The sequence below is a fragment of the Lathyrus oleraceus genome, chromosome 1 (assembly GCF_024323335.1).
Source record: "Lathyrus oleraceus cultivar Zhongwan6 chromosome 1, CAAS_Psat_ZW6_1.0, whole genome shotgun sequence".
NCBI lineage: Eukaryota > Viridiplantae > Streptophyta > Magnoliopsida > Fabales > Fabaceae > Lathyrus > Lathyrus oleraceus.
Window position 1 is genome coordinate 174,505,936 of NC_066579.1, and position 11,338 is coordinate 174,517,273.

An 11,338-nucleotide genomic window follows, 5' to 3' on the forward strand; every position below is an offset into this window, starting at 1 on the left:
TGGCACTAGCATTTGTGTTTTATCAATTATATGATTGTCATCCCTTGTGTGGACTGACCTAAAATCCCTTATAGATTGATAAAAGTTGATATGCTTTAAGTGGATAATATTCCTTATCTCTTTATCCAGACTTTCTACTCACGAGGAAGATTGTCTTTCCCAGCCTGAGTAAGAATCTCCAGCGGAGTATCCCCATTATGTCGCTTGTCGATGGAGGAATCAATTCCAATTTCCCCAGCCAGGGTAGTTCTCTCGAGAGCATTTCCAGCTTGTCCCCAGTAGGGTTTCCTGATCCGAGTTTGATGTTTGTATCTCCTCCGAGTCTGAAGATTTCTTCTAGCATTGAGAGCTAGTGGTGAAAACATTTATTTCCTTCCCCAGTGGAGCAAAATGCTATTTTCCCCTTTGCAGAGTTTCCTCTCCGACAGATAGAAGAGACTGTTTTGATTGATGTATATCTGGTTGGTGGTTGTTCCCCATGGAGTTTTACATCGTTCCTTGATAAGCTTCCCCAGTAGAGCTTCTTCTCCCGTGCAGAGTCTTATCTCCTGCAGTTGGAAGCTTTGACTTTTCCTGTTCCCAGCTATGGTTAGAGTTTTCCCTTGTTTACTCTTGTTCCAGAGATAATCCCCATCAGAGTTGAGTTCACTGTTTGATTCTCTTCTTTCGCTGCTCCTGAATACATCTTCTTTGTATCCTTAGCAAGTATAGCTTTGGGATAGGGTTGGATATCCCCGATGATTTATTTTCATCCTTCTCGGGTTTTCCCAAACTGAGTTCTCCAGGAGGCTTCGCTCTTCTTATTGAGACGTTGGCCGAGTGTCTGTTTGTGATTCTTGGACTTGTTTGTGTTAGATATGTTAGTATGTCAGAATTAATCATACACAAATCATGCATATACATGCATGACCATATCATTCAGATATTCATGATGCATTCTTTGCCATATATCTTTGCTTGTTATCTCCTGCTATTGGTGAAATGTTCTTCTTCAAGCAGATGTTCGTGTCTGATCTCTCCATATAGAGTCAGCCCCATAGGCAGAAAGTGTCTATCCTTCCTTATTTCTTCCCCACTGAGCTATGTCCTCATGGATGATTATTGTTTCAGTTTCCTCCCTAGTTGCGTATCAGGATGGAATTACTCCCCTGAGTTATATCCTCATCGGATTGAGTCTTGTTTAATTGTGTCTTTCTACTTTGTTCCTAGATTGATTTCCTTTCTTGTTATCCCCTGCAGGTCCTTGAGGTTAGTTGTTCAATTGCTCAGTAACAAGTAATTGTTCATCCTTTCCTCAGCGGATCTTGTGGCCTTCTACCCAGTAACCAGTAGTTATAAGTCCTATTTTTGTGGTTTTCTACCCAGTAACCGGTAGATGTAATCCCCTATTGGTTGGTTATCCTTACCCAGTAACCGGTATTGATATTCCTTCATTTTTGAGTATACCACCCAGTAACCGGTGATATATCTCTTGGATAATTGCTTTTGTCAGGAAATTTATCCCCGGCGACTCATCTTTCATTTACCCTTGTTTGGTAATGATTGTTTCTCCTTCTGATTGGTCATCATTTTATACCCAGTAATCGGTATCCCGATGTCCTTTCTTTTCGATCGATTTATCCTTTATTAACCCAGTAACCGGTTTAGGATAATCTTCCATGCGAGTATGTTATCTACGTTTTTACCCATATAACGGTATTAGATAATATATCTCATGCGCTTTTCAGGTAAAGTCTTTTTCTTCCCAAGTCGAGTAAGTTTCGTATTTCCTTGTGGAATCGAATGTCCATCCTATAAGTCGAGTTCGCTTTTTCAGCCCTCCTTTCGGATGATGAGTGTCTTGGATATGTTCCCAATTCACGCCTGGTTGGTCACCTATTATATGCCCAGTAACCGGTATCCCTAGTGTTCCTTCCTTCTGCTCCCTATTATGACTTTTTGTCCCCTATGGAGTCAGATTTTCCTGAGTTGAGATGTGCCTTTTGGGTCCTCCTCAGATGTTTCGGATGATTGATATCTTTCACCCTTATACCGGTCTTATATATTCTTTCTCCCTGAGTGTGTTATTCTCTCACCCAGTAACCGGTGTTTTGATAACATGTCTCTCTTTGAGTTTATTACCCAGTAACCGGTAATATCTCGTTGTTTCTTCCTCAGCTGAGTCCTTCGTGGACATCCCCGTCTGAGTCCGGATTTTATTCGATGTATCCTTTGTGGATAGTTTTGCTGTATTGGCATACCCCTCGATACATGCATCTTTACGTCAACTCGAGTCCTTCCATCGATTTATTTTCATGGAATCCCTTCGTGTCTCCCATCAAGTTTTCAAGTTGTGGTCTGCTCATGCATTTTTACCTTATTTCACCCAGAGTCTTTGTCTCCCTAGTGAATGTGTTACTCCTATGGACCTTCAGTTTCTCCCGATTTCTTTTTCTTTGTGGCAATTATTAACCATGAAGATTTTATTTTGCATACATACATTTGCATCGTGAGGTCTCTTAGGGACCAAAATTCGTCTCTCTGTTTTATTTAAGCTCATTCTATCTCGTCGAGACGAAGATTTTAACCTTCATATCTCGGTCTAGAATGACCTTAAATAGGGGCATCTATAAGACCCTAATTTTGACCCTAAGATCCCATATGGCATCATGTTATTGCACAAATGCATTGCCTCAAGGATCATAGCATGTTTGGCTCCTTAACCCTAGGGTTGAGACTTGTTTGAGTGTTTTGAGACCACCAAGCATGCTTGTACTGTATATTATTGCTTTTCTTATTTGATTAATAACCAAAAGCACAAAAATATGTCACTAACTCTTTTGTTTTGAACCTCAAGTGATCATGTGCTCCACAATGCTCCTAGGAGGCTCCTAAGCCCAGTACAATGGTTAGATGAAGATGAGAAAACGCATGACAATGGTCCACAAAGTTCCTAATCATCATATATGTCTTCCAAGTATCTCAATTTTCCAATTTGATCAAGATAACCCAAAGGGATTGAAGATTGTTTCCCAAGGAAACCCTAATTTCACTATGCTTTAACTATGCCTTGCCCATGAAGAAATCTCAACTTCTAATCAAACTTAATCAAGGGAAGTTCTTTTATTCATCATTTTATGCATATATGAGCCTATTTGAGGCCCCTCAATCATTTATTCATCAAGATTGGAAGTTTGGCCTTGAAAAGTTGACAAGTCGAGTCATCTGACTAAGCTGAGGTCCATTGAGATATAAGTTTTGATGTGTTTGTCAAATGAAGATGACCCCAAAAGCAAACATGTTCCTAAGAACCATAAATCCATTTGAAACTTGGAAGGTCATCATTCATTTGAAGACATTATAGGTCATTTTGACTGAAACCCTAGTTTTGGGTCAACTTACCAAGGGCATAACATCCTTAACTTTTATGATTGTGAGGTGAGACCAAATGCATTAGAAAGCTTGAGATGTCTAATTCAAATGTTATGTTGGACAAATTTTCATAGTCCTAAAATAAATGCATGTTATAATGCAAGACATTATAGGTCATCTTGGACCTAATTCATTGAATTTGAAAAAGTACCCAACTTCAAATGCCTATAACTCTGTCATAGGAAATCCAAATGATGCAAACATTGAGTCTAGATTGACTATCTTGAAAGGATATACAAATTTTATGTAAGAGGTTTTTTCATTTGAAGCTTTTAGCATGAGGACACAGGGGTTTGAATAAGCTTGTTTTTGGTGAACTTTTTCAAAATGATTTGAACATGTTTTGTACTTGGATTTTCCTAGCCAATTTTCATCAATTTGCACATTCCAAATGATTTTTTTCCCAACATGACTTTTGTTCCTTATTTCAAGGGCTTTCCAACCATTACTCACAATACATTTGGGTCAACCATTGGTGAGTTTTGAATTTGTTTCCATTTATGTGCATTTTGGTATTTTTATGTTATAACTTGAATTGCAAGAAAATTCCATCCAATGTACATGTCCAATTGCTCTTCACATGAACTTAGCAAGTTGTTTCAGCCATCATTGGGCCTTCCACACGTCTACACAGGCCCATGCAATCCAAAATTCCAATTTCCATGCACATGAACAAAGCATGATCAGCTGATGCACTCAGTTATAAATAGAGGTTTCCTCTCATTCATTTGCTAACCTTTTGGAGATCCCAAGTGCTGCAGAAGTGAAACCATAGCCATCACTAAAGGAATTAATCACTTTTCTTCAATTTTTCGAGCTTGAAATTCAGCATCATTAGCTGAGTTTTAAAGCCAAATTCCTTAGCATATCACTTCCACTACATTCATAAATTAAAGAGGAGCAAGGATCTTGGAGAATTCGTGGCCAGAAGTTCATCAATTCAGAGGTATAATCTCAAACTTTTTGGATCTAGAACACTTAATTCAATGTAGCATTCTTGTGTTTCTGTGGTTTTTTGAAGTCCTCACACTTGAGGCAAGCTATTTATGCTTTCAATTCTTCATTTCATGAGCAATCCGTGTGGACACCATGATTTCCTCCTTCACATTTCTCTCAATATAGGAAGAGTGAGGACGATCCATTGGTACAATGATGATCTCCATCACAAGAGCTTTATTTCCATGGCCTTGTTTTTCATTTTGGTTAAGATTTATTTTCTGCAACTGGTGGCCGGAATTTGTTGCTTCACCGAAGAAGATGGTGGTTTCCACCACCACCACCACGTGTGCACGCTAGGGACCTTTGATCTCCATGCCACTATCTAATCTTGTTCATTCATTTTAATTACTTATTTTAATTCTTGATGTGTCGCGTTTGACTTGGATGTATCGTGTGCCATCAGATCTGAACCGTTCCAAGTGCCACGTCAATTAAAGAATGCGCATCTGATGGCTCTGGCTTTTTCGCTTATTTAATTTTTCTTTTTATTTTCTGTTAATTCATTTCATTTTCGAAATTCATTAAAAATTCATTTGAAGTCAGAAAAATATGAGACCAATTCCGAAATTTTTCTTGAAAAATCTAGTTTCATATTATGATTTTTAAATTTTTTGTGACTTCATTTGATATTTTTTATGAATTACTTGGTTTTTAATGGTTTTAATTCATTTTAAAATACTTTCTGACTTTTAAAAAATCCAAAAATATTTTCATAACATCTATGGATCATGATAAGTCAATGAAAAATAGTCTCAACAATTTCTTATTTGTTTTGAGATTATTTAAGATTTTAACTCATATTGTGCTATTTTTAATTGTTTTTAATTGTTTTTAATTACTTTCTGATTTCAAAAATTTGTAAGAAAATTAGTCAAAGCTTGTTTGACTATGTTGAACCTATGAGAGTTTAATTGGACTATTTTAAGTTGCTTTGAATTGAATTTGAGGTTCCTTTTGGTTTGTTTATTTTTTATTTGTATTTTATTTTAATTCAAAAAATACCAAAAAAATATTTTGACTTCTTGACTTGTTATTTTCATTTCTCTTCTGTTTGGTGTTGATCCATGTTGATTTGATTCAAATTTGATCAATTGGAATTGATTGTTGTCTTCTTTTCCCCTCCCTTTCATCTTCATCCCTTTCATTCCATCAATGGACAATGAGTTAAAGTCTTAAGGTTGGTCTTGACAAATGAGAAGTTTAACCTTCTTTGATCCAAACCAAACTCAACTTGATCCATGATCAAGTGAGTTATTTTGTGTCAAAGATAGGTTGCTTCTTGGTCAAGCAAATAACCAAAAGTCAATACAAGGCCCTTCCCCTTTTGTTTGGCATGGCAAGTTTATGGAGCTTGGCTTACTAGTCATGATCTCTAACTTGTGTTCCTTGCCTATATTTTTATTGACCGACCTTAGATAGGTGTGACTACTACGTTAGTCCACTTACAATTGCTTAACATAACGCTACATTGTCTTATGGCAAGCTAACATAACCTTACTAACTACTAACTTTAATTTGAACTTTTAATTTCTTGCCATTTACTTTTAATGTCATTTATTTCTTACTCATTATTCATCTTGATTTTTATTTTGCTCACTTGAGCACATATTTTATGTTTATGCCATTTTTCTTTTGCTCATTTGAGCCCATTATTATATTGCTATGTTGTGTTGTTTGTGCTTATTTTGATTTGAACCCAAATGCAAAAGGAGAAGGGACTTAGAATTAGGACTTACCCATGCTTAAAGGAGTTCAAGAGCAACTAGGCCTCATGCCTTTAGAATGCAAAATTTGTTGAAGAGCAACTAGGCCTCATGCCTTTAGAATGCTAAAATTCAAAGCTGGCCTCAAAGGAATTCTCCTCAAACTTATTCTTTGTCCATTTCCCTTATTGTGTTGTGAACTTTTTGATGTTTGCTCTTGTGTGATAGGGATCCCACCTTGAGATTGTGAAAAGAGGACCATTGTCATGAGTAGCCAAGTTAAGAGCCAAGCCAAATGGAATTCCTAGAAGCTTGAATTCAATTTATTGATTGCTTGTTTGTATGCTAAGTCCAAAGGAAAAGAGCATCTTGAGTCATCTCTATGACTCCAAGAAAAGGAACTCCAAAGGTTTTATCTTTCCCCCTCTTATCTTTGTATGCTTTAGGAATAGCCATTCTTTCTTCTCCCCACTCTAACCAAGCCAAAAATAATTTTCAAAACTTTGACTTTATTTCAAATTAGAAACCTAGGCCTTAAGCCTTTGACTTTTTTCAAAACCATTTTCATAAATACTCATTTGTAAATAAACTTTAATCCAACTTTGACCTCATTTTGTAAATAAATTTAACTTGTAAATATAATCCATTTCAAGTTGTTTTGTGGTTGCAATGGCCACTTTGTTAAAATCTTTTCAAAAACATTAGTCATAGGTTTGAGTTATCATAGTGGTGATGTGAATCTCACCTCATCCTTAGTGTTGGATTATAAGCCTTCCATGCTTATTATAGGGTTAACCCCTCACTAGCATGTTGAAGCCTTCCTCACATGGTGGATTATTGGTTTAGGTTGAGTTTTCTCCCTTTGATAAAAAAAGACCTTAAGGATTTTGATTAAAATCAATTCACCAATCTTTGAGATTTTTTACCCCGAACTACGAGGTTTTGATCCTCCTTTGTGATGGTATGTAGGCAATGGGTTCATCCATTCAAACAACGAATTTGTAAATATAATATATTCTCTTCTCATCCCTTCAATCTTTTGCACAAATATTTTCACAAATACCAACCTACAACACATATTTGCAAAAAGGGTTCCCTTAGAGTACTAAGGATGTTTTGGGTGCGTAAAACCTTCCCATTTCATAACCAACCCCCTTACCTAGATCTCTGACATTTTTATTAGTTTTTTATTTGAAATACTTCTTACCCTGGCTTTTGTTTGCTTTTTAGCCTTTCCTTTGGACAAATAAAAGTGCGGTGGCGACTCGAATTGTATGTTGACTTTTGGTTTAGTCAGTAAACCTAAAGGTAACAAAAACCCCGCTACACATACCAAGGAGCGCCTATGAGGTATAGCGGCGTAATTATCAAAGCTTTTGATGGTTCGCGCAAGACGGTTATTGGTGAAGTGAACCTTCCAGTTAAGATAGGTCCGAGTGATTTTCAAATTACTTTTCAAGTAATGGATATCCACCCGACCTACAGTTGCTTGTTGGGAAAACCCTGGATCCATGAGGCAGGAGCTCTTATTTCAGCTTTGCACCAGAAGCTCAAATTTGTGAAGAATGGCAAGCTTGTGATTGTCGGTTTAGAGAAAGCGTTGTTGGTTAGCCATTTGTCATCTTTCTCTTACGTTGAAGCTGAGGATAAGGTTGGAACTCCGTTCCAAGCCTTATCTATTGCTGCTGAAAAGAGAGATGGGGCACCTATTTCCTCATTGAAAGATGCCAAGAAGATTGTGGAAGAAGGCAATGTTTATTAGTGGGGGTGCATGATAGAGGTCTCCGACAACAAAGGCAGAACCGGTTTGGGGTTCTTGAAAGGTTCATCAACTGCAAGGTCTGAAGATATGCAACTTAGCTTCCGTAGCGGAGGGTTCATTCATGGCAATGAACAACACTTAGCTACTGTGCTAGAAGATGACAAAGAGGAAGACTGCACCAATTTTGTGACGCATGGAAAGGCTTGCGACAATTGGATTGTTGTTGATATTCCTGTTATTTTGCATCGATCTAAGTAATTGTTTTTATATGTTTTTAAAATCATTCTCCTATGCCTAAGGGAGAAGTGAACATTGTTTGGGCATTTCCAAATTGATAATTAATAAAATTAATTCTATTCATCCACATCTATGATGTCTTGTTTTTACTTTTTGTTTTATTCTGAAAATGGTAATCACAAAAAAAACTTAAATAAGGAATATAATTGTCCATCTGCATAATATTTGGTCACAAATTCACTTCACTTCAAAATATCAAATCATTATGCAGGTTGGTTCCTAACCCCATTGAATACAATGACCTTTCTCCTTCTCTAAATTTTGAATTCCCTGTGTTTGAGGCCTAGGAGGAAAGTGATGTAGAAGTGAGTGATGAATTGTCTCGTCTTCTTGAGCAAGGTGAAAAGACCATTCAACCGTTTGAAGAGCAGGTTGAGCTAGTCAATTTGGGTTCCACGGATGATGTGAAGGAAGTCAAGATTAGGTCTCGACTGTGTCCAGATGTCAAGAAGGGGTTTATTGATCTTCTTCGAGAGTATTCAGATGTGTTTGCTTGGTCCTATCAGGACATGCCTGGTCTGGATTCTGAGATTGTGGAGCATAGATTGCCATTGAAGCCAGAATGCCCGCCAGTCAAGCAGAAGTTGAGAAGAACGCATCCTGATATGGTTGTGAAGATTAAAGAGGAAGTGCAGAAGCAGCTTGATGTCGGTTTCCTTGTAACTGCCGAGTACCCGCAATGGGTGGCCAATATTGTGCCTGTGTCGAAGAAAGATGGAAAAGTCTGCATGTATGTTGACTATAGAGATTTGAATAAAGCCAGTCCGAAAGATGATTTCCCTCTGCCACACATTAATATGTTGGTAGACAATACTGCTAAATTCAAAGTCTTTTCGTTTATGGATGGATTTTCCGGAGATATGTAGAAGACCACATTCATTACACCTTGGGGAACATTCTGTTATAGAGTGATGCCTTTCGGTCTAAAGAATGCTGGTACATACCAGAGAGCAATGACTACTCTTTTTAATGAAGCGGAACATGTTGAGCATTTGTTGAAGCTATTCCAGCGTTTGAGGAAATATAAACTCCGCTTGAATCCCCATAAGTGTACTTTTGGTGTTAGTTCTGGTAAGTTGTTGGGCTTTATTGTTAGCGAGAAGGGTATTGAAGTTGATCCTGCCAAGGTCAAAGCAATACAAGAGATGCTTGCGCCCAAAACTGAGAAGCAAGTCAGAGGTTTTCTCGGCCGCTTGAATTATATTTCCATATTCATTTCCCACATGACTTCCACATGTACGCCTATATTCAAGCTTCTTCGGAAAGATCAGTCTTGTGATTGGACCGAAGACTGCCAGAAAGCTTTTGATAGTATCAAAGAATATTTGCTTGAACCTCCGATTTTGTCTCCACCTATTGAAGGAAGACCGTTGATCATGTATTTGACCGTGCTTGAAGATAGTATGGGTTGTGTTCTTGGCCAGCAAGATGAGACTAGAAAGAAAGAATTTGCAATCTACTACCTCAGTAAGAAATTCACCGATTGTGAGACTCGGTATGTTATGCTTGAGAAAACTTGTTGCGCATTGGCTTGGGCTGCTAAGCGTCTGCGTCAGTATATGTTGAATCATACCACTTAGTTGATATCCAAAATGGATCTGATCAAGTATATATTTGAGAAGCCTGCTTTAACTGGGAGGATTGCCCATTGGCAGATGTTGTTATTAGAGTATGATATCGAATACCGATCTCAGAAAGCAATCAAAGGTAGTATTTTGGCTGACCATTTGGCCCACCAACCAATTGAAGATTATCATTCAGTACAGTATGACTTTTCTGATGAAGAGATTTTGTACTTGAAAATGAAAGATAGTGATGAACCATTGCTTGAAGAAGTGCCAGAACTTGGTTCCCGTTGGGGCATGGTATTTGATGGAGCTGTTAATTAGTATGGAAATGGCATTGGGGCAGTGATCATTACTCCTGAAGGCACGCATCTACCATTTACAGCTAGATTGACTTTCAAGTGCACAAACCACATGGCAGAATATAAAGCTTGCATTATGGGGCTTAAAGAGGCCATGAATCTCAGAATCAAGTATTTGGATGTCTTTGGAGATCCAGCTTTGGTTGTGAATCAGATCAAAGGTGAATGGGAGACAACTCAACCCGGTTTAATACCATATAGAGACTATGCGAGGAGGATTTCAACTTTCTTTACAAAGGTTGAGTTTCATCATATCCCTCGAGACGAAAACCGGATGGCAGATGCTCTTGCAACGTTGGCATCAACGATTGTGGTAAAGTATTGGAATGAAGTTCCCAATTTGTCTGTGATGCATCTTGATAGGCCAGCTCATGTGTTTGCTGTTGAAGAGATCAAAGACGAGAAGCTGTGGTATTACGACATCAAGTGTTTCCTCCATAGTCAAATTTACCCGCCTAGGGCATCTTTGAAAGATAAGAAGACTTTGAGAATATTAGCCAGTAATTTCTACTTTAATGGTGATATACTGTACAAGAGAAACTTCAACATGGTTTTGCTCAGATGCGTGGATAAACACGAAGCAGACTTATTGATGACTGAAGTGCATGAAGGTTCCTTTGGTACTCATTCCAATGGACATGCAATGGCAAAGAAGATGTTGCGAGCAGGTTACTATTGGCTGACAATGGAATCTGACTGTTGCAAATTTGTGAAGAAATGCCACAAGTGTCAAATATATGCTGATAAGATTCATGTTCCCCTGATACTATTGAACGTTATTTCTTCCCCATGTCCCTTCTCCATGTGGGGAATTGATATGTTTGGGATGATTGAACCCAAAGCTTCGAATGGACATCGTTACATTTTGGTGGCAATTGACTACTCCACAAAATGGGTTGAAGTGACATCGTATGTGAATGTGACCAAGCAAGTTGTTGTGAGGTTTATCAAGAATCAGATCATATGCCGTTATGGTGTGCCAAGTAAGATCATTACTGATAATGGATCGAACTTGAATAATAATATGGTGACAGCTCTTTGCAAAGACCTCAAGATTACACCCCATAATTCTTCTCCCTACAGACCCAAGATGAATGGGGTTGTTGAAGCTGCGAAAAAGAGCATTAAGAAGATTATTCAGAAGATGGTTGTCACATACAAGGATTGGCATGAGATGCTCCTGTTTTCTTTGCACGGGTATCGTACATCCGTCCGCACTTCAACAGGGGCAACCCCTTT